The sequence below is a fragment of the Vulpes vulpes genome, chromosome X (assembly GCF_048418805.1).
Source record: "Vulpes vulpes isolate BD-2025 chromosome X, VulVul3, whole genome shotgun sequence".
NCBI lineage: Eukaryota > Metazoa > Chordata > Mammalia > Carnivora > Canidae > Vulpes > Vulpes vulpes.
The window spans coordinates 76,842,889-76,866,208 of record NC_132796.1 but is presented as its reverse complement, the minus strand read 5'-3'; the positions used below and the strand labels follow the sequence as shown (position 1 = coordinate 76,866,208).

At 37.2% G+C, this 23,320-nt stretch overlaps 1 protein-coding gene across 2 annotated transcripts in view; it reads right to left on the bottom strand.

Annotated features, from left to right (window-relative positions):
- RADX (RPA1 related single stranded DNA binding protein, X-linked) overlaps nucleotides 1–23,320 on the bottom strand; it is a 264,805-nt gene that overhangs the window by 141,952 nt on the left and 99,533 nt on the right. For both annotated transcript variants that reach the window (XM_072743305.1, XM_072743303.1), the window contains one exon: nucleotides 19,456–19,538. The gene's annotated coding sequence lies outside the window, so the exon portion shown is untranslated. The remainder of the gene's footprint in view (nucleotides 1–19,455; nucleotides 19,539–23,320) is intronic.

Here is a 23,320-nt window from a genome sequence, read left to right as displayed (position 1 = left end):
TTGAGTTCTGCTCGAATCTTTATTACCTCTCTTCTTCTGCTGGGTGTAGGATCTATCTGCTGTTTTTTCTCTAGCTCCTTCATGTGCAAGGTTAGCTTTTGTATTTGAGTTCTTTCCAGTTTTTGAATGGATGCTTGTATTGCGATGTATTTCCCCCTCAGGACTGCTTTTGTTGCATCCCAAAGATTTTGAAAGGTTGTATCTTCATTCTCATTAGTTTCCATGAATTTTTTAATTCTTCCTTAATTTCCTGGTTGACCCTTTCATCTTTTAGCAGGATGGTCCTTAACCTCCATGTGTTTGAGGTCCTTCCAAACTTCTTGTTGTGAGTTAGTTCTAATTTCAAGGCATTATGGTCTGAGAATATGCAGGGGACAATGCCAATCTTTTGGTATCAGTTCACCCGATTTGTGACCCAGTATGTGGTCTATTCTGGAGGAAGTTCCAATATCCCTGATGAACATGGATGCAAAAATTCTCAACAAGATACTAGCGAATAGGATCCAACAACACATTAAGAAAATTATTCACCATGACCAAGTAGGATTTATCCCCGGGACACAAGGCTGGGTCAACACTCGTAAAACAATCAATGTGATTCATCATATCAGCAAGAGAAAAACCAAGAACCATATGATCCTCTCATTAGATGCAGAGAAAGCATTTGACAAAATACAGCATCCATTCCTGATCAAAACTCTTCAGAGTGTAGGGATAGAAGGAACATTCCTCAACATCTTAAAAGCCATCTACGAAAAGCCCACAGCAAATATCATTCTCAATGGGGAAGCACTGGGAGCCTTTTCCCTAAGATCAGGAACAAGACAGGGATGTCCACTCTCACCACTGCTATTCAACGTAGTACTGGAAGTCCTAGCCTCAGCAATCAGACAACAAAAAGACATTAAAGGCATTCAAATTGGCAAAGAAGAAGTCAAACTCTCCCTCTTTGCTGATGACATGATACTCTACATAGAAAACCCAAAAGCCTCCACCCCAAGATTGCTAGAACTCATACAGCAATTTGGCAGCATGGCGCAGGATACAAAATCAATGTCCAGAAATCAGTCGCATTTCTATACACTAACAAGGAGACTGAAGAAAGAGAAATTAAGGAGTCAATCCCATTTACAATTGCACCCAAAAGCATAAGATACCTAGGAATAAACCTAACCAAAGAGGTAAAGGATCTATACCCTAAAAACTATAGAACACTTCTGAAAGAAATTGAGGAAGACACAAAGAGATGGAAAAATATTCCATGCTCATGGATTGGCAGAATTAATATTGTGAAAATGTCAATGTTACCCAGGGCAAGTTACACGTTTAATGCAATCCCTATCAGAATACCATGGACTTTCTTCAGAGAGTTAGAACAGATTATTTTAAGATTTGTGTGGAATCAGAAAAGACCCTGAATAGCCAGGGGAATTTTAAAAAAGAAAACCATAGCTGGGGGCATCACAATGCCAGATTTCAGGTTGTACTACAAAGCTGTGTCATCAAGACAGTGTGGTACTGGCACAAAAACAGACACATAGTTCAATGGAACAGAATAGAGAACCCAGAAGTGGACCCTGAACTTTATGATCAACTAATATTCGATAAAGGAGGAAAGGCTATCCATTGGAAGAAAGACAGTCTCTTCAATAAATGGTGCTGGGAAAATTGGACATCCACATGCAGAAGAATGAAACTGGACCACTCTCTTTCACCATACACAAAGATAAACTCAAAATGGATGAAAGATCTAAATGTGAAACAAGATTCCATCAAAATCCTAGAGGAGAACACAGGCAACACCCTTTTTGAACTCAGCCACAGTAACTTCTTGCAAGATACATCCACAAAGGCAAAAGAAACAAAAGCAAAAATGAACTATTGGGAATTCATCAAGATAAGAAGCTTTTGCACAGCAAAGGATACAGTCAACAAAACTAAAAGACAACCTACAGAATGGGAGAAGATATTTGCAAATGACGTATCAGATAAAGGGCTAGTTTCCAAGATCTATAAAGAACTTATCAAACTCAACACCAAAGAAACAAACAATCCAATCATGAAATAGGCAAAAGACATGAACAGAAATCTCACAGAGGAAGACATAGACATGGCCAACATGCACATGAGAAAATGCTCTGCATCACTTGCCATCAGGGAAATACAAATCAAAACCACAATGAGATACCACCTCACACCAGTGAGAATGGGGAAACTTAACAAGGCAGGAAACAACAAATGTTGGAGAGGATGTGGAGAAAAGGGAGCCCTCTTACACTGTTGGTGGGAATGTGAACTGGTGCAGCCACTCTGGAAAACTGTGTGGAGGTTCCTCAAAGAGTTAAAAATAGACTTGCCCTGCGACCCAGCAATTGCACTGTTGGGGATTTCCCCCAAAGATTCAGATGCAATGAAACGCCGGGACACCACCCTGATGTTTCTAGCAACAATGTCCACAATAGCCAAACTGTGGAAGGAGCCTCGGTGTCCATCGAAAGATGAATGGATAAAGAAGATGTGGTTTATGTATACAATGGAATATTACTCAGCCATTAGAAATGACAAATACCCACCATTTGTTTCATCGTGGATGGAACTGGAGGGTATTATGCTGAGTGAAGTAAGTCAATCGGAGAAGAACAAACATTATATGTTCTCATTCATTTGGGGAATATAAATAATAGTGAAAGGGAATATAAGGGAAGGGAGAAGAAGTGTGTGAGAAATATCAGAAAGGGAGACAGAACATAAAGACTCCTAACTCTGGGATACGAACTAGGGGTGGAGGAAGGGAGGGAGGGCGGGGCGTGGGGGTGAATGGGTGACAGGCACTGAGGGGGACACTTGACGGGATGAGCACTGGATGTTATTCTGTATGTTGGCAAATTGAACACCAATAAAAAATAAATTTATTATAAAAAAATCAAAACTACAATGGGATATCACCCCATGCCAGTCAGAATGACTAAAATCAGCAACACGGGAAACAACAGGTGCTGGTAAAGAGGTGGAGAAAGGAGAACCCTCTGCACTGTTGGTGGGAATAGAAACTGATGCAACCACTATGGAAAACAGTATGGAGGTTCCTCAAAGATTTAAAAATAGAACTACCCTATGATCCAGCAGTTGCTCTATTAAGTATTTACCCAAATGATACAAAAATACTGTTTTGAAGGGAAATATACACCCAGATGTTTATATCAGCAATATCAACGAAAGCCAAATTGTGGAAAGAGCCCAAATTTCCATGGATTGATAAGTAAAGCAGTTGCGGTATAGTATAGACAATGGAATATTACTTAGGCATCATGGAGCTAGAGAGCATAATCCTAAGTGAACTAAGTCTGTCAGAAAAAAGACAAATACTATATGATTTCAGTCATATGTGGAATTTACAAAACAAAGCAAATGAACATGGTGGGAATAAGAGAGGCAACCTAAGAAACAGACTCATAACTATAGAGAACAAACTGAGGGTTACAGGAATGGAGGTGGGTGGGGGAAATGGGTTAAATAGGTGGTGAGTATGAAGGAGTGCACTTGTGATGAGCACCGGGTGTTGTATGGAAGTATTGAATCACTATATTGTGCATCTGAAACTAATATTACACTGTATGTTAGCTAACTGGAATTGAAATAACTTTACTATTTTTTTTATTTTTCCCAATTTTTATTTCAATTCCAGTTAGTTAACATTCAGTGTAATATTAATTTCAGGTGGACAATATGGTGATTCAACAGTTCCATTTAACACCCAGTGCTCATCACAACAAATGAAGTCTATTTTAAAAGCCTCCCAGGGGATCCCTGGGTGGCTCAGCGGTTTGGCGCCTGCCTTTGGCCCAGGGCGCGATCCTGAAATCCCGGGATCAAGTCCCACGTTGGGCTCCTGGCACCGAGCCTGCTTCTCCCTCCTCCTGTGTCTCTGCCTCTCTCTCTATGTCTATCATAAGTAAATAAACAAATGTTTTTTAAAAAATAAAAGCCTCCCAAATAAGAAACCTCCAGGCCAAGACAATTTCATTGGAGAATTCTGCTAAATGTTTAAAGAAGAATTAATACAAATTATATACAATCTCTTCCAAAAAATAGAAGTGGAGGGAACACTTCTCAATTTACCATAAAATAAATTGCACACCATCCCTTGGTGGTGCAGCGGTTTGGCGCCTGCCTTTGGCCCAGGGCGCGATCCTGGAGTCCCAGGATCGAATCCCACGTCGGGCTCCCGGTGCATGAAGCCTGCTTCTCCCTCTGCCTCTCTCTCTCTCTCTCTCTCTCTCTCTCTCTCTCTCGCTCTCTGTGTGTGTGTGTGTGTGTGTGTGTGACTATCATAAATAAATAAAAATAAATAAAGTTGTTAAAAAATTTTAAAAAAATTTATTTTATGATCCTAATATTATACTAATAGGAAAGCCAATGACAGCATACAAAAAAGAAAACTATATACCAATATCCAATATGAATACTGATGAAAATTCTTTATAAAATGTTAGCATATATAATTTAGCAATGTAGAAAAATAATTATACACGATGGGGTTTATTCCAGAGATGCAATGTTGGTTTGATATTTAAAAATTTGCCATTTTAATCCATCATACTAACAGGCTAAAAAGTGAAGATTATGTGATCCTATAAATCAATGAAGAAAGAAACAAAAACATTTCATGATGAGAAATAAAACTCTCACAAAAAGTGAAATAGAAGGAACTTTCTCAATTTGGTAGAGAGCATTGTATTAGTTTTCCAGAACCACTGAAACCACAAACTGAGTGGGTTAAAACCAGAAATTTATTGTCTCTCAGCTCTAGTGGCTAGAAGTCTGAAATTAAGGTGTTAGTAGGGCTATGTTCCTTCTCAAGGCTCCAGAGGAAAATCCTTTCTTGCTTTTTCTGGCTTCTGACAGCACCAGGCATTCTTGGGTTTGTGCAGCACAACTCTAATTTCTGCCTCCATGGTCACCTGGCATTCTTCCTGAATGTTTCTCTGTTCTCTAACTAACTCCTCCTCTTTTTTAAAGATTTATGTATCTATTTTTGAGAGAGAGAGAGAGAGAGCAAGAGCACATGAGTGGGGGGGGAGGGAGAGGGAGAGAGACTCAAGCAGACTCCGCACTGAGCACAGAGCCCAAAGCAGCACCCAATTTCATGACCCTGAGACCACTACTCAAGCTGAAACTAAGAGTTGGATGCTTATCTAACTGTGCCACCCAGGTGCTCCTCCTCTTCTTATGAGAACACCAGTTATATTAGACTATGGCCCACTCTAATCATCTCAACTTGATTAACTTGATTATATCTGCAAAGACCCTACTTTTAAGTAAAGTTACACTTGCAGGCAGCATGGGTTATCATTTTCGGGGACACAGTTCAACCTCAGTCCACTCTCTGGCTCTCCAAAATGTATGTATTAACCAATTCACTTTTAAGAGTGGTGTTTTACTTTCTTACATATGCATGGATTTTTAATTTGTTGTAGTTCTAGCAGATTCTGTGTATAAATTAAAATTTTGGGGGGGTGCATAAAAATTTGTTATGAGTAGTTCCTTTTATATTTTAAAATAGTCCTGTAAGTCCATTTAAATCTATTCCCCTTTAATGTTATTTTATCTGATATTAAAATCACTACACTTGTTTGGTTCTTTCTTTAACAGATGCCAGATTTATTTTTTCCTGTCTTTGTATAGTGCTTTTAAAAGTACAGGCATACCCCTTCTGCCATGTGAAGTTACAGTGAGAAGATGGCTGTCAATGAAGCAGCAGGCTCTCATCAGACACTAAAGCTGCTAGTGCCATGATCTTGGCTTCCCAGCCTCCAACACTGTGAGAAGTAAATTTCTGTTGTTTATAAAAAAGACAAAAGAGTACAGGCATACCTTGGAGATATTGGAGGTTCAGTTTCAGATCATTGCAATAAAGCAAGTCAAATGAATTTTTTGTTTTCTCAGTGCTTATAAAAGTTATGTTTATACTATACTGCACTCTATTGTGTGCATTAGCATTATGTCTAAAAAATGTACATGCCTTTTAAGATTTTATTTATTTATTCATGAGAGAGAGAGAGAGAGAGACATGGGCAGAGGGAGAAGCAGGCTCCATGCAGGGAGCCTGATGCGGGACTCGATCCCAGGTCTCCAGGATCAGGTCCTGGGCTGAAGGTGGTGCTAAACCGCTGAGCCACCCGGGCTGCCTGTACATGCCTTAATTAAACAATACTGCTAAAAATGCTAATCATCTGAGCTTTCAGTGAGTCATACTCACTGATCATAGATCACCATACAAATATAATAATGAATAAGCTTGAAATATTGTGAGAATTACCAAAATGTGACAAAGACACGAAGTGAGCCAATACTCTTGGAAAAGTGGCATCAATAGACTTGCTTGATGCAGAGTTGCCACAAATCTTCACTTTATATAAAATATAGAATCTGTAAAATGCAATAGAGCCAAACGCAATAAAATGAGGTATGCCTGTAATATTTAGTAGCATTTGTAAAACATCAATTGGTTTCCCTTGTGAAATATTTAAAATTAAAGGAATTCTCAAGTTTCATTGCACTAAACCTCCTATAGTGCTACTCTCCTGCCTTCATATGCAACTATTTCAATAGTTTAGTATATACCCTTTAAATGCTTTTATCTGTGCATTTACCAATAATTATGTTTTAAGAAGAAATGTACAGCATCTTTTACAATGTGTTTTATAATGCTTCATGCATTTTATAACTTATTTCTGTAACTCGATTTCTCAAAAAATTTAAAATATTTTATTTATTTATTTGAGAGAGAGAGAGAGAGTGTGTGTGTGTGTGTGTGTGTGTGTGTGCCTGATGGCGGGGGGAGAAGTAAAGGGAGAGGGAGAAGCATACTCCCTGATGAGCAAGGAGCTGGACGCAGGGCTCAATCCCAGGACCCTGGGATCATGATCTGAGCCAAAGCCAGTTGCTTAATCATCTCAGCCATCCAGGTGTGGAGACTGTAACTTGATTTTTAAAAAAATTTCTATTTGAGTATAGTTGTCGCACAATGTTACATTAGTTTCAGGTGTACAACATAGGGATTCAACTTCTCTATAATTATGCTGTGCTCGCAAGTGTGGCTACCATATGTCTATGTCACCATACAATGCTACCACAATACTATTGACTATATTATCTATGTTGTACCTTTTATTCCCATGACTCATTCATTCCATAAGTGGAAGTCTGTACCTCCCGCTCCCTTTCCCCCATTTTGCTCCCTTCCATCCCTTTGGCTTTTTGTTTGCTTGTTTGTTTGCTTGTTTGTTTGTTTTTGATTCCACATATGAGTGAAACCATATGGTATTTTTTCTCAATACGACTTACTGCACTTAGTGTAATGCCCCGTAGGTCCATCCATGTTTGTTGCAAAAGCCATGATCTCATCCTTTTTATGGTTGTGTAATATTCCACTCAATTCCATACTATTCCATTCCAATATATATATACCAAATTTTAATCCATTCATCTGTTAATAGACACTGAGCTTACCTTCATATTTTGGCTATTGTAAATAATGCTGCAATCAACATAGGTTCATTTATCTTTTCAAATTAATGTTTTCATTTTCTCTGGGTAACCACCCAGTAGTGGAACTATTGGATCATACGTTATTTCTATTTTTGATTTTTTGAGGAATCTCCATACTGTTTTCAACAGTAACTGTAACTTGATTTTATTTTTCTATGTTAGCACATTTAAATTGCCCTCATTTTTTGGGACGCCTGGGTGGCTCAGCAGTTGAGTGTCTGAGTGATCTCAGGGCACAGCAGTTGAGTGTCTCAGGGCGTGATCCCGGAGTCTCGGGATTGAGTCCCACATTGGGGTCCCTGCGTGGAGCCTGCTTCTCCCTCTGCCTGTGTCTCAGCCTCTCTCTCTGTGTTTCTCATGATTAATAAATTGCCCTCATTTTATAATAGATACATAGAATTTAATTTCTGAATATACCATTGTTTATTGTTGTTCCTCCTTTAAAATATTTATTTATTTGAGAGAGAGAGAGAGAGAGACAGACAGACAGACAGACAATACAGGAGCAGGGGAAGGGGTGGAGGGAGAGAAAGAGAATCTCAAGACTCTCACGGAGTCTTCCGTGCTGAGCACAGAGCCCAAAGTGGGGTTCAACCCCATGATTCTGAGATCATGACCTGAGCCAGAATCATGTCAGATGCCTAAGCAACTGAGCCATCCAGACATCCTTGTTATTCCTCCTTTTGTGGCAGCTTTGATTTGTCAGGTTTTTTGTCATGACCTAACTTAATATAATGACAAATCCTGTAAGTATTTCTTTTCTTTAAAGCAAATGGATATTTTAAAAATTTATTTATTTTAGAGAGAGAGCATGAGCAGTAGCAGGGCAGAGGGAGATGGAGAATCCTCAAGTAGACTCCCTGTTGAATAGGGATCCTGACAAGGAGCTCAATCCCAGGACCCTGAGATCATGACCTGAGCTGAAATCAAGAATTGGCTGCTGTACCGACTAAGCCACCCAAGTGCCCCTAAGCATATGGATATTTTGAGTGACAGGATTATGGTTTTAGGCTCTGGCTCTAAAGATAATTTAGGGTGCCAGAGGATGGAGAAGTTAATCTTATGATTTATGTGACAATCTAATTTCTATGATGACTGAGATGCACTACAAATTCCCCAGAGGCAGAGATCTTTGGCAAAGGTATGTGCTGACAGGAACATCTGTAAAACAGCTTTTGGTATTTGGAGTTCCAAGTAACCCTTGATTGTGTGTTTATGAGTGAGGGTTTTAGTTGCAGGTAGACAGAAGTATTCTGATCCCTTCTGCCAAATAATTCACACATGAGGCACTTAATTTAGGGATATGAAAATGTCTCTGATATGCCTAGATTTCCCCTCTTATTGAGAATTTGCATCATTAGGTGCCATGTGAAAATGCGAGTGGGATTAGGACTGGGTCACCTCTGAGATCTCCTTTAGACCCAGCATATATTATAAACAAAGTACGCTGAGTTAGGGCTGGAACACAGATATGTGCTTGTTAGGAAAGCTTGTCAACTTGTCTATTTAATCTGATTCCCTAAACCATTGTATAGAAATATTTTCCCTCCAATGCATATCCCAGGAATAAGTTTCTGGTGTTTCCTCTAATATTTAGTCATTCATTTATTGGATTGAGAGGCGCAAGTGTCTGAGGTAGAGATTACAATTTTGCCTCTGAGGATGAATTTGCCCTATCCAGTTGCCATAGAAAACTAATGTCAACCACAGAAACATAATGTACTTTTTGGTTTCTATGACACCTGAACTATGTTATCTTACCCTGGGAGAACATTTAACTTGGATGTTTACAGGCAGAAAGCATGTGATACTTGCATCAAAATAAGATAATTTGGGTGTCTCCCATCACCATGAGTGTGTGTGTATAAGTAACAGTATTGGGGGGGGGAGAACAGATATATGCTTGCAAATATAAAGGCTGATTTCTCCCATTTTGGGGGGAGGCTAGCAGCCACTGCTGAGAACAGGCTAAAGAGGCTGAGTCACTAGTTAGTCCATTTCCTCCCTTGTTTCTGTGTCCTCAGATGACACCCCATAGTGTTGAGGGCTCTGCCATCTCAGATTCTGTAAAGCCAAAGTAGTAAAATGGTTTGACTATGCATTGCTCTCCATCAAATATTTTGCAGTGCCTCTAAAAGATGTATCTTCATTTATAATATATCTTCATATATTAAGGACATTTGGGTAAGTTATGAATGTGCAAATTTTGAAGGAAATGAATTGTGAGACACAATGAATATAATAGAAATACTAATGCATTTCCCCCCTGGACTCCAGTGGATCATTTGAACACCTCCTAGTTATCTGAACACCACTTGGGAAAATTATAGCTATAAAGGAAAAATTTTAACTTATTGCATAACTAATTAAAATATGTGAATGGCTCTTCATTACTGTATGCATAAAGTACAAGTGCCTTAAAGCTTTTAGTTTCAGTGGTTGCATTTTTATTGTGATTTTGTCAATGTAATAGTTTTCTTTCCTATTTATGAATTATGTTTCCTATTTATTATGTTTTTTCCTATTTATTAAGAAAGGCATGCTATTCAAAGTACTTATTGTTGTTTCCTTTGTATTATCTATGCTTTAGTAAGCAGTTGGTATAATGCCTGTTTAAATCTTTCAGCTCTTACATTTCTGATTTGACCCTGTGAACTCTGTTTCTAATTTGCTACCCAGTTCACTATTAGGCTATGCTCATAAGGAGTGCCACCTGGAGACATGTATCTGGAGGAAAAGAAGTTAACCAAACTTCTGTTCGTAGGATGAACTCTACTTGATCATAGTGTATTATTCTTGTTATGTATTGCTGCTTTAATTTGCTAAAACATTTAAATTAATGAGTCATATTGGGCTATAGTTTCTATTTCATGTCATGACTTTTCTTTCTTGATTTCAGGGTAATGCTGGCTTCATGTAATGAGGTGGGAATTGTTTTTGCCTCTTCTTTTTCCTTAAGAAGAATTTATGCAGAATGAATATTACTGGTTTCTGTTTTCCACAGATGATGGAGTAACAGAAACAAAATTTACCTTCTGTATTAATGTTCTATTGATGCTGTAACACATTACCACAAATGTAGTGGTTTAAAACAACACATATTTATCATCTTACAGTTCTGGAGGTCAGAAGTCTGAAATGGGTTTCATCAGGATGAAACCAAGGTGCCGGGAAGGCCATGCTCCCCCAGAGGTTCTAGGAAAGAATTTGTCTTTTACTGCTTCTAGAGCTGTATATATTTCCTTCCTTGGTTTATGACTCTTTCCTTCATCTCCAAAGCCAAGAGGGTAGCATCTTCAAATCTTTCTAATTCCATCTTCATATCGCCTTCTCTCTTATAAGAACACTTGTAATTACATAGGGCTGACCCAAATATTGCAGGATAATCTCTCTACCCAAGATCCATAACTTAATCACACCCATAGTCTTTTTTTTTGACAGAAGGTAATATATTCACAGATTCTGTGGGTTAGGATATGGAGATATTTGAAGGTCCCTAATTCAGCCTACCACACATTCCTGTGAAACAACCAAAATCATCAGAAAAAATATAAAATAATGATTTTCAACATACTGGACAAAAAAAGCAAGAAAGGACAGTGATAAATGAGAGACTGGAAACAAGTTACAGCTAGCATCATACTTATTGGTGAAAGATTGAAAGCTTTCCTCTTACGATCAAGAGCAGACAAGTAGGCCTGCTCTTGCCACTTCTATTAAACAATATACCGGAAGTTCTAGCCAAGGCAATCAGCCAAGAAAGAGGAAAAAAGGCATGCATATTGAAAAGAAAGGAATAAAACCATTTCTATTTGCAGAATATATGGTCTTAAATAATAAAAAGTCCTAAATAATCCAAAATAAATTATTAAGGTTGAGTTCAGTAAGATTACAGAATATGAGATCAATATATAAAAATCTGTTGTGATTTTTAGATTAGCAACAACAACAAAAAAAAACAAAATAAAATGAAGAAATCAGTTCTCTATATAATAATATATTACAAATAAAATATTTAGGAGTAAATTTAATAACCCAAATATACCTCTATTGATAAATGGATAAATAAAGTGTGTTCTATCTATACAGTGAAATATGATTAGACCATATAAAGAATGAAGTACAAATTCATGCTATGATGTAGATGAACTATGAACACATTTTGCCAAGTAAAAAAGTCAGTGAAAAAGGTCATGTATTGTATGTTTCAAATGATACAAAATATCAAGTAAAGGCAAATCACAGACATAGAAGGTACATAATGTTTGGCTGGGTCTGAGATAGGAAGCAGGGGGGTACTGCAAATGGCAACAGGAGATCCTTTTGAGGTGTTGGAAATTTTCTAAAATTGGATAGAATGAATAAATTGTCGTGAGGGTCATAAAATTTTTTAACTTTAATCCGAAATTATTGAATTTTACACTTAAAATAAGTTAATTTTGTTATGCTAATTGTATCTAAAATATGTTAAAGTTATAATCACTTCACTATTATTGGTTTTTTAATCTATCGATATCTATAATGAAATTGAATGAGAGAAAAAGATACATTTTTCTTTCCTATTGGCACAAAATATAAACCAATGTATGCACTAATTTGTACAACATATTTTTAAAACTTTGTCTTGAGAAAGCTTAGAGTGAGCAGACATGATAATGATAATTTAAAATTTTCAAAAAGAATAAAATTTTCATTTTGGGGACACCTGGGTGGATCAGCGGTTGAGCGTCTGCCTTTGGCTCAGGTTGTGATCCTAGGGTCCTGGGATCGAGTCCCACATTGGGGTCTCCGCAGGGAGGCAACTTCCCCCTCTACCTATGTCTCTGACTCTCTGTGTCTCTCATGAATAAATAAATAAAATATTAAAAAAATAAAATTCTCATTTTGTCATTTTCTTGCTTTTATATCTTCACAATTTATTACCATTTAATCAGAAAAGCAACTGCAATTTATAAGCTTAAAAGATGAACATATATTCTTCAAAATGATACTCAAATTATGATGAATCTGTAAAATAGATTGGTAAGTTCAAAATAACAATTTTCCTATAAAATACCAAAATTCAGAAGTTCATAGATCCAAATATTATCTTAATTGACCACTGAGGATGTATATTTTCTTAATTTTTAGCATCTTTTAAAATTATTTATTGACCATTTTTTTAAACAAAAATAGAGCTGAAAATAGCCTATACAGTTTTATTACACACACACACACACACACACACACACGTTTAGGTGACAGAATATTTTCTATAGGCTGGAGAGTGCTGTCTGTATATGGGCATGTTTAGTTGTCTAACTGCCTTTCATTTTACTCCTCTTCAATTTGCTTCCTTTGACATTTGTTTGTCATTTGTCTGTCTCTGCCACAGTCTTACCTCTGGTAAGCAAGTGCACTAATCTGCTTTTTGTTTTCTTAGAAGAGAGAAGATACTAAGTTAAATGTATTTTCATATAGCAGGTGAGTAAACAGTACACAGCATATATACAGAAGCATATACAAGAATATTAACTGCAATAATGCTGCTGCCAAAGCCATTAGGTTGAATTCCATATATGTATATATACATATATGATACACTTGGATAGATATACACTATAAAATTAGCAGTGGATATCTCTGGATAAACGTGGTTCTAAATATTTTTATTAAAATTTTATCATTATTTTATAATTTTTCTATGGTGATCTGCATTGTATTGACATGATAATAACCAAGTAACTATTAAAAGAATAATAAAAACTATATAGGTTGAATGCTATAAAGTGATATAGAATCATGTGATGTTATATAAAATTTTTTATTTATTTTATTTTTTTAGGATTTATTTATTCATGAGAGATACAGAGAGTCAGAGACACAGGCAGAGGGAGAAGCAGGCTCTCCACAGAGAGCCCGATGTGGGACTTGATCCCAGGATCCGGGATCATGCCCTGAGCCAAAAGCAGATGCTCAACCACTGAACCACCCAGGCGTCCTTGTAAAATTTTTTAAAAGATTTTATTTATTCATGAGAGACACAGAGAGAGATGCAGAGACATAGGCAGAGGGAGAAGCAGATTCCCTGTGGGGAGCTTGATGCAAGACTCCATCCCAGGACCCTGGGATCATGACCTGAGCTGAAGGCAGACACTCAACCACTGAGCCACCCAGGTACCCCTATGTAAAATTTTTTTAAGTTGCAGAAATATATACATTAAATATTTTGGGTAAAAATCACAACCATAAAATAACATCATACATTAACTTAAATACACACTCCTCTTTAGCCAAGGCTGGTGGAACTTCCTGTGTACTCAGGAAGGTTTACATACAGGCATGGTGGTTGTAGCTGAGTGATGATCTAGGATCTAATTTCTTGCTAATTAGCAATGCTGGCTGCAGTTCTGCCTTGAACACATGTTTGTATTTTCTACTTTTGGGGGGCTAAATTGTGAGAGAGAGGTTTAACGTTTAAAATGCTTCTCATTGGAATGTATAGAGTCTGGTTAAGGCCTCCTACCTGTGTTCTATAAGAAAGACCAGAATCCTAGTCCATAAAGGAGTAATAACTGATAGAGAGAATATGTTCACCTGCTATGGATGCAGAAAAATCGGGGTTCCCATTTTGGGACTTCCCAGTCATGAGACTAGTTTCCTCATAACACTAGATAAGATGTTTTATACTGCATCTATTTTCTCTGACTTTTATTATTATTATTATTATTATTATTATTATTAAAAATTGTATTTATTTATTCATTGAGAGAGAGAGGCAGAGACACAGGCAGAGGGAGAAGTAGGCTCCATGCAGGGAGCCCGACGTGGGACTCAATCCCGGGCCCCCAGGATCACACCCTGTGCCAAAGGCGGCGCTAAACTGCTGGGCCACCGGGTCTGCCCAATTTTCTCTGACTTTATTAATCTGAGTATGGAATGTAGTGATGTGGTTGGGAGGTCTTCATCTCCCTTATTTAAAATTCATTTTGTTAATCTTAGCTTCACATTACCCTAAGAGACCTAATTCTAGTATCATTTTTTAAGGTGTATCAATTTTAGCATTACATTCCTTATCTATTGCCATAATAATGCTATATTAAAAAAACCTAACAGACCTCAGTGACATATATCAATATGAGAATATGAGAATATTTAGAATATGAGTCTGCAGGTGTACATTTTAGTCTGGATTCACCTGGGCAGTTTTCCTAATTATGGCTGGGCTCACTTGCATGGATGTGTGTTGTTTGGTTGTTGGCTGATTTGGATAGGCCTCATTTCAGAAACCTAGGATTGCCTGACTCTGGTGCACTTGTCTTTTATGCCCTGTTATGTTAGTCTTGGCATATTCTCACAGTGATGCCAAAGTGCAAGAATTAAGGTTGAAATGCAAAGTGCTTTTTCAGGTCTCTGATCATGCCACCACTACTCACATCTCATTGGCCAATGCAACAAAATGGACAAACTCAAAATCAATGGATGAGAAAATATAGTCTATCTTTCAGTGGGAACTTCTGCTGTTATTAGGCAAAGGATGTAGAAACAGGATCTATAATCAGGAAATGTACAGGAAGAAGCAGTTATCTTGTACCCAGTGTGATACATAGGAGAAGGTCTGGACTAGACTAGAATTAAACCTGTAGCCAAATTGAATTGAGAAAAGGATCAGTAGTAATCAGATATACAGGTTCATTCTCTAGCTGCAATTGTTTTCCAGGGATGAAATACAGTGGTGTGGTTTGTATGTTTGAGCTTTTCATTAGAAATGAAAACATAGGGATCCCTGGGTGGCGCAGCGGTTTGGCGCCTGCCTTTGGCCCAGGGCGCGATCCTGGCGACCCGGGATCGAGTCCCAAATCGGGCTCCCGGTGCATGGAGCCTGCTTCTCCCTCTGCCTGTGTCTCTGCCTCTCTCTCTCTCTGTGACTATCATAAAAAAAAAAAAGAAATGTAAACATAATTTTACCACATGACTCACTAATTCCACACTTTTAGACTTTTTTTAGAGTTTTAGAAAATATAAACTACTCTATAATAACCAAAATCATATTACTGTTTGCCTAGGGTGTGTAGAGGCAGTATTGACTGCATATAGGCAAAAGGGAACTTCTGAGGTTGATGGAAACATTCTCTATCTTAAATTTGGTGGTGGTTAAATGGAGGTATATATTTTTCAAAACTCAATGAACTCTATACTTTGAATTTGTATGGTTTATTGTACATAAATTACACTTCGAAAACTGACAAAAATTTATCTCTATTCCGCTTTCTATTTTTTTCTTTCTCCTGAGATAATATTGATATATGAATAAGTGGTACCTCCTAACTGAAGGTAGCTCTGTGACTTGAACATCCAGGTATTGATAACCCAGTAGGTCAGGAAAGCAGTCATAGTAGGAAGTACTCTGCAGTCACAGTAGGAAGTACTCTCCAGCCCATGAAAAATTTCACCCTCATGTAAAGACATGGCTACATAGTGCATGTGTGGGTTAACAAAAGACATGCTATTTTCAACTTTTTTTTTTTATTGTACAATTGCTCACTAAAAATCAAATGAGATATTGAAGACTATCAAGGAAATATACACTGTATCATTAAAAATTCCATGACAGGGGATCCCTGGGTGGCGCAGCGGTTTGGTGCCTGCCTTTGGCCCAGGGCATGATCCTGGAGACTGGGGATCGAGTCCCGCATTGGGCTCCCGGTGCATGGAGCCTGCTTCTCCCTCTGCCTGTGTCTCTGCCTCTCTCTCTCTCTCTGTGACTATCATAAATAAATTTAAAAAAATTAAAAAAAATTAAAAAAAAATAAAAATTCCATGACAGAGAGATGGTCAGTGTTAAAATTCAGGTTTATACTTGCAGATTTTTATTTTATTCAAATACATATTCACATGCTGTTTAAAAATGGTTCTTCTAGTGAGCTAAAAACAGCATTTTAAAACATCTTCACTTGTTCATATGGGTCTAAATAATCTTTGTAAATTAGTTCATATTTTAAATTTTTAATTTCAGTTATTTTTCTGATTACAAAAGTAATACATGTGCAGAAAATATCAGAAACGTCTGTAAGATAAAAAGACTGGATTATCCTGTCTTCTCATTCTATCACTGCTTCCATTTGAAGCACATATTTGCCTACAGTCTTCCAAATATCCTCCATCTTATATTCTATGTCACTAGGAACACCATTTTCTTTATTCAAACTATGGATAGATACTTAGATGCTAGAGATAGATGATAGATAGATAGATAGATATATAGATAGATAGATAAGCAGATATTGATACCAATATGTTTTTAAAAGATTTTATTTATTTATTCATGAGAGACAGAGAGAGGCAGAGACAGGCAGAGGGAGAAGCAGGCTCCCTGTGGGAAGCCTGATGTGGGAACTCGATCACAGGACCCTGGGATCACGACCTGAGCCGAAGGTAGATGCTCAACCCCTGAGCCACCCAGGTGCCCCTATTGATACCAGTATTTATCATCTTTTGCTAAATAATAACATACCTTCTTGTGAGCTATAAGCTTTGGAATGTCTTCCTCAAGGCAAGTATTTCATAAAAATAAGAATAAACAAATACCTATATTATAAGAAAGTCTAAGTTCATATTCTTTTAAAACTACATAATAACTTTGCAACTTTCCTTCTCTAGATGGATGAACAGCCTTGTTAAACTTAGATTAAAAATATTTCAAAATCAGGGCACCTGAGTGCCTCAACTGGTTGAGCATCTGCCCTCAGCTCAGGTCATGAATCCAGGGTCTTGGGATCAAGCCCTGTATCAGAATCCCTGCTCAGTAGGGAGCCTGCTTCTCCCTCTGCCTCTGCCTGCTGATACCCCTGCTTGTGCTCTCTTTCTTCTGTGTAAATAAATGAATAAAATCTTTTAAAAATATTTCAAAATCTATTCAGATGACACTAAATTACAGATTAAATTATAACTATCCAAGTTATAGCTATACAAATTTATAATATAATTTATAACTATACATTTTGCAATTTACAACTATACAAGTTTTCTCTTATGTTCTTCAGCAAAATTACACCGTTATCTTCAAAGAGGTCTTGCCTTTTGGGAATGTTAGAAATATATAATAATTAAATGGCAATGGGTGACTTTAAATCATGAAATTTCCACAGGTTTCTAAAGGAAAAGGAAAATTTTAGACTTGTTTTACTTGGTCCAATTTTACTATTTGTCCAAAAATATGAAAACCTATTCCCATGTGGAGGGCCATCTCTCAATTCTTCCCTGAACAATAAATAATTTACAGAACTTTTGCATCCATAAAGAAACTTTCCAGGGCACTTCTCACGAAATAACAAAAGTTGTAGAAAACAACATTTGTACTTGATAAAAAGCCTCATACGCTAATTTTTATTTGGATGGATTTCTAAAAATTCCAATGTGAATCCTCATCCTTTCACAGACCATTTCCTCAGCAGAACTTATATTCCTGCCTACAGTTGCAGCAGGTAAACTTTTATTGAAAGAAGCTTCTTTACCCTTTAATATCCATAAAACCAGAATTCAAGATGAGATTTCCATAAAGACCATATCACTGTAATTATTTTAGTAATGGTGTATCAGATTAAAATGGTAAGAGTATTTTTCATAATTATCAAATTTCAGGTAAAGGTACTAGGCAAGTAGTTGTTTTGTCACTTATAGAGATCCCTTAATTGTGCTCAAAAACAAGGGACTGCCCATGTTTCCAGGGAACTTTTCCATTATCTTTTGTCATTTAAAAAAATCTAGAAAGAAACAAGAAATCGATTCAAAGGAAATGAATAAATCTATGGTCTATTGCCAAAATAGAATAGTATGCATTTATCAAAAAGACTTAGTCAGATCCAAATGTATTATCATAGATTGGGAAAAAAATAATCTTTAAAGAAAAATTACATCATTTTTTGTAATAATATAATTTAACATCCCCTTTTATGTAGCAAATGATATTAAGATATAACTGCAAATACATGTATAGAAGAGTATGCACAAATCTGATGAAAGAGTTACAAATAAAGGCAGTTGAGGACTAGAATGGATGAAAGCAGTGAACTGGGACATTATTATTATATAATATTGCAAATTTTCATAAGTCATTTATGTTATATATATGAAATTAAAGGTTATCTCTTAAGAGATGATAAAAATACAAATCATCAATATCAGGAATGAAATTGTGCATATAATTATGGAGTCTGAAGCCATATAAAGGATAATAAGAGGACTTCTGTTTTTAACCCTAACAAGTAAAGAGCTTGGAAGTCATCACTCCCATTTTCACAATAGGAAAACAGTAGACAAACTGAAATCAATCATTTTCCTTGACTCATTAGATAACTGGTGTCATAGGGCAAGACACCACACTGAAATCTGGGAGAAAGGTACATTCTGAGATATATAACATCTGAGATATGCCTACTTGGAGAAGAAGTAGCTGGATGCCATAAGAAGTAAAACCACTTATTTACCAGCAAATTTAATGAATTGTTGGAAGCTGAATGTGGGTTAACGTGAGAGTAAGGAACTCCATGAGGCTGCGTTCATAGAAGATTCCACACATTTTCATGGACTTTTCTTTCAGGAACCTACCAAGTTCCCTATCATGTTCTCATGTGTGGAGCCTTATCCCTACCAGGCAGAAGGGAAAAGTAAGAATTGTAAAACATCCCAGGCTCTTCTCCATAACATAAGCCTATTTTCCAGCAGAAAGACTCACCACAAAACATGAGAGTCACCTAACTCTGGGAAATGAACAAGGGGTAGTGGAAGGGGAGGTGGGTTGGGGTGACTGGGTGGTGGGCACTGAGGGGGGGCACTTGGGATGAGCACTGGATGTTATGCCATATGTTGGCAAATTGAACTCCAATAAAAAGATTAAAAAAAAAAAAGAAAGAAAGAAAGACTCACCAGAGTGAACTGAAAATTTATCCTACCCGGAGGAAGGGAACTCCATTCTGGCCCTCTTCAGGCTTTCTGTCTTCGTGTTTCACCTAAGAGGGAGAAAAATATAGTCAATAGAAGACAGGGTTTTAAGGAAATAGATCGGGGCCACTGAGCCAAGGGAGATAGTAGGAACAAATGGGAAAAAAAGCTATACCCCTGGAGGAAAGACAGAAACATTTCTGAAAGCCCTGACTCTGAGACACAGGCCCACTTAGAGAATCAGACTTTATCAGAAGATTATACTTCCCTTCCCCAATGCCCTGCCATCAAAGCAATACTTTTAAAAGACACAAACTACCAAAATTCACTTAAAGATAAATGGATAACCCTAAAAGCCTTGTAACTATTAAAATTGAATTACTAGATAAAAACATTTTAAAAAGAGAAATCACCATTCTTAACTCAGATGGTTTTATTGGGAAATTCTACCAAACCTTTAAGAAAGAAATAATACTGATTTTTCTCAATCAATTCCAGAAAATAGAAGAAGGAACACTTTCCAACATATCTTATGAGTTGAGTTTCACCTTAATACCAAAAATAAAGATTTTTTAAGATTTTGTTTATTTATTTATGAGAAACACAGAGAGGAAAGAGAGAGAAGCAGAGGGAGAAGCAGGCTCCATGCAGGGAGCCCGACGTGGGACTCGATCCTGGGTCTCCAGGATCACACCCTGGGCTGAAGGCAGCGCTAAACCGCTGAGCCACCCGGACTGCCCGAAAATAAAGATATTTAAAGAAAAATACCACAGACCAATATCTCATGAGATAGACACAAAAATAACTAACAACAGATTAGTACTTAAATCTAGCAATGTATTAAACAGATAATATGCCTAACCAAGGGGGATTCATTCCAGGAATGCAAAGCAGGTTTGACATTTGTAAGTCAGTCAATGTGATGCATTAATAGATTGAGAAAAAAAGGATATGATTATTTTAATAGCTGCTGAAAAGGCATTTGACAAAACACAACACTCCAAAACTCAGGAATGGAGGGAATGTCCTCATGTTAGTAATATATATATATATATATATATATATATATATACATATTTCTTCATGTTAGTAGTGATATTTATATACACAGACACATATGTATGTGTGTGTATTTTTTTTCTTTTGAGAGAGAGAGGGAGAGAGGGAGAGGGAGAGGGAGAGGGAGAGGGAGAAAGAATCTTAAGCAGACTCCATGCTGAGCACAGGGCTCAATATTGGGCTTGATCTTGACCCTGAGATTATGACCTAAGCTGAAACCAAGAGTTGGATGCTTACCAACCGCACCACCCAGGTGCCCCACTACTGGAGTTTTAAAAAATATACCTTTCATTAAAAAATAAAAATTTTAGGGGTACCTGAGTGGCTCATTTTAAGCATCCAGCTTTGTTTCAGCTCAGATTATAATCTCAAGGTCATGAGATTGAGCCCCGAGTCAGGCTCTGTGCTCAGCATGGACTCTCTTAAGACTCTCTCTCCCCCTCCCTCTGCTCCTCCCCACTGTGCTCCTGTATGTCTCTCTAAAATAAATAAATATGGGCAGCCCGGGTATCTCAGTGGTTTAGCACCGCCTTCTGCCCAGGGTGTGATCCTGGAGACTTGGGATCCAGTCCCACGTCGGGCTCCTGCATGGAGCCTGCTTCTCCCTCTGCCTGTGTCTCTGCCTCTCTCTGTGTGTGTCTCTCATGAATAAATAATAAAATCTTTAAAAAATAAATAAATGTTAAGAAAAACTCCAATAGCTAATGTTATATTTAACAGGACAAGATAGAAGTCTTTTCCCTAAAGATGGGAACAAGACAAGAATGTCTTCTCTTATCCCTCATATGCAAAATCATATTGGAAGTCCTAGTAAAATAAGATAAATAATTAAAATTATGCAGAGTGGAAAGAAAGAAAACTGTTCTTTTCTTTTCTGTTCTGTTCTTTTCTCTGATTATGTATCAGAGTTGGAAACATCAGTACAAACTCATGTTTAGCTAAATATACAGATGGATAAATATAGAAATAACTATAGATATGTGTGTATACTTGGGTTAGCATATACACACAGATTTCTAAGCCCTGACTGCTGAGAAGGCCTAGATGCAATGACACTCCAGTAATATAAGCACGTCCAACATTCATATTTTTACTTCTAATGAAACTCGCTAATAAAAATATCAAGAGTCCTTAGAGAAATGGCTGGTTGAGGGGATGTGTTAGGGAATGCAAAGATGAGCCTGGAATATCTTGTAGTGCCAAAAAATTAAAAAGTGCTCAAAAACAAACCTATGGGGATATGTCAAAGGACACAGGAGCCAACTGAAAGAGCTCCCAATAGCCTAATCTTGAATAATTTGAGTAACAATATTAAGGATTAATATATAGGTACAGCGATCTAGACAATATGATATTGGTGGAGAGATCTGTGGAACAGAATAGAGGACCTGGAAATAACCTTATACAAATATGCCAACTGATTGCTGACAAAGGTGCAAAAATATTTCAATGGAAGGATATCTTCTCAACAAATGATGCTGGAGCAATTGGACATATATATATGCAACAACAAAACAAAACACCTAAAACTAAAATTCATAGCTTACACACAAATTAACCCAATGTAAAATGCAAAGCTACAAAACCTTTAAGAAACAGGAGAATGGGGATGCCTGGGTGGCTCAGTGGTTGAGTGTCTGCTTTTGGCTCAGGTCATGATACCGGAATCCCACATCAGGCTCCCTGCATGGAGCCTGCTTCTCCCTCTGCCTGTCACTGCCTTTCTCTCTCTGTGTCTCTCATGAATGAATAAATAAAATCTTTAAAAAAAAACCCAGGATAATGTTTTTTTGGGGATATAGACTGGGCAAATAGGTCTTATGCAAGGTGCCAAGAGCAAAGGAAAAATTAATTAGCAGGACCTAATACAAATTTAAAACTATTGCTCTGCAAAAGACCCTGTTGAGAAGATGAAATATAAGCTACAGACAGGGATAAATTATTTGCAACCTCATATTCAACAAAAGACTTGTATCAAGACTACATAAAGAACCTTCAAAACAGCAAATACACAAAAAATACAATTAGAAAATGGGCAAAAGATGTGAAAAGACATTTCACTAAAAGGGATGTACAGATGTCAAATAAGCACTTGGAAAGATGTTGAAAATAGTTGGCCATTAAGAAAATGTAAATTAAAACCATGATGAATATCACTACTCATTTATCAGTATAGCTAAAATTTAAAAAATAGTGACATCATAGAAACGTCATCAGACATTACTAGTGCGAATGTTAAATAGTTCAGCCACTCTGAAAAACAATTTGGCTATTTCTTATAAAACTAATTATGCGGGATCCCTGGGTGGCGCAGCGGTTTGGCGCCTGCCTTTGGCCCAGGGCGCGATCCTGGAGACCCGGGATCGAATCCCACATCGGGCTCCCCGTGCATGGAGCCTGCTTCTCCTTCTGCCTGTGTCTCTGCCTCTCTCTCTCTCTGTAACTATCATAAATAAATAAATTAAAAAAAAACTAATTATGCAACTGCCATATGACCCAGCAATTGCACTCCTAAGCATTTGTCTCATAGAAATGGAAACCTAAGTTTACACAAACAAAAACTTTATATCAATGTTCATTATAGCTTTATTTGTAATAGCCCCAAACTGGAATCAACCCAGATGTCCCTTGGTGGGTAAATGGTTAAATGAACTGATACTATCCAGTAATAAATAGCAACAATTATTGATATGTGCAACAATCTAGATGAATCTCCAGAAAATTATGCCAATCCTAAAAAGTTACATACATAGAGTTCTATTTAGAAAACTTATTCTTTAGGAGCACCTGG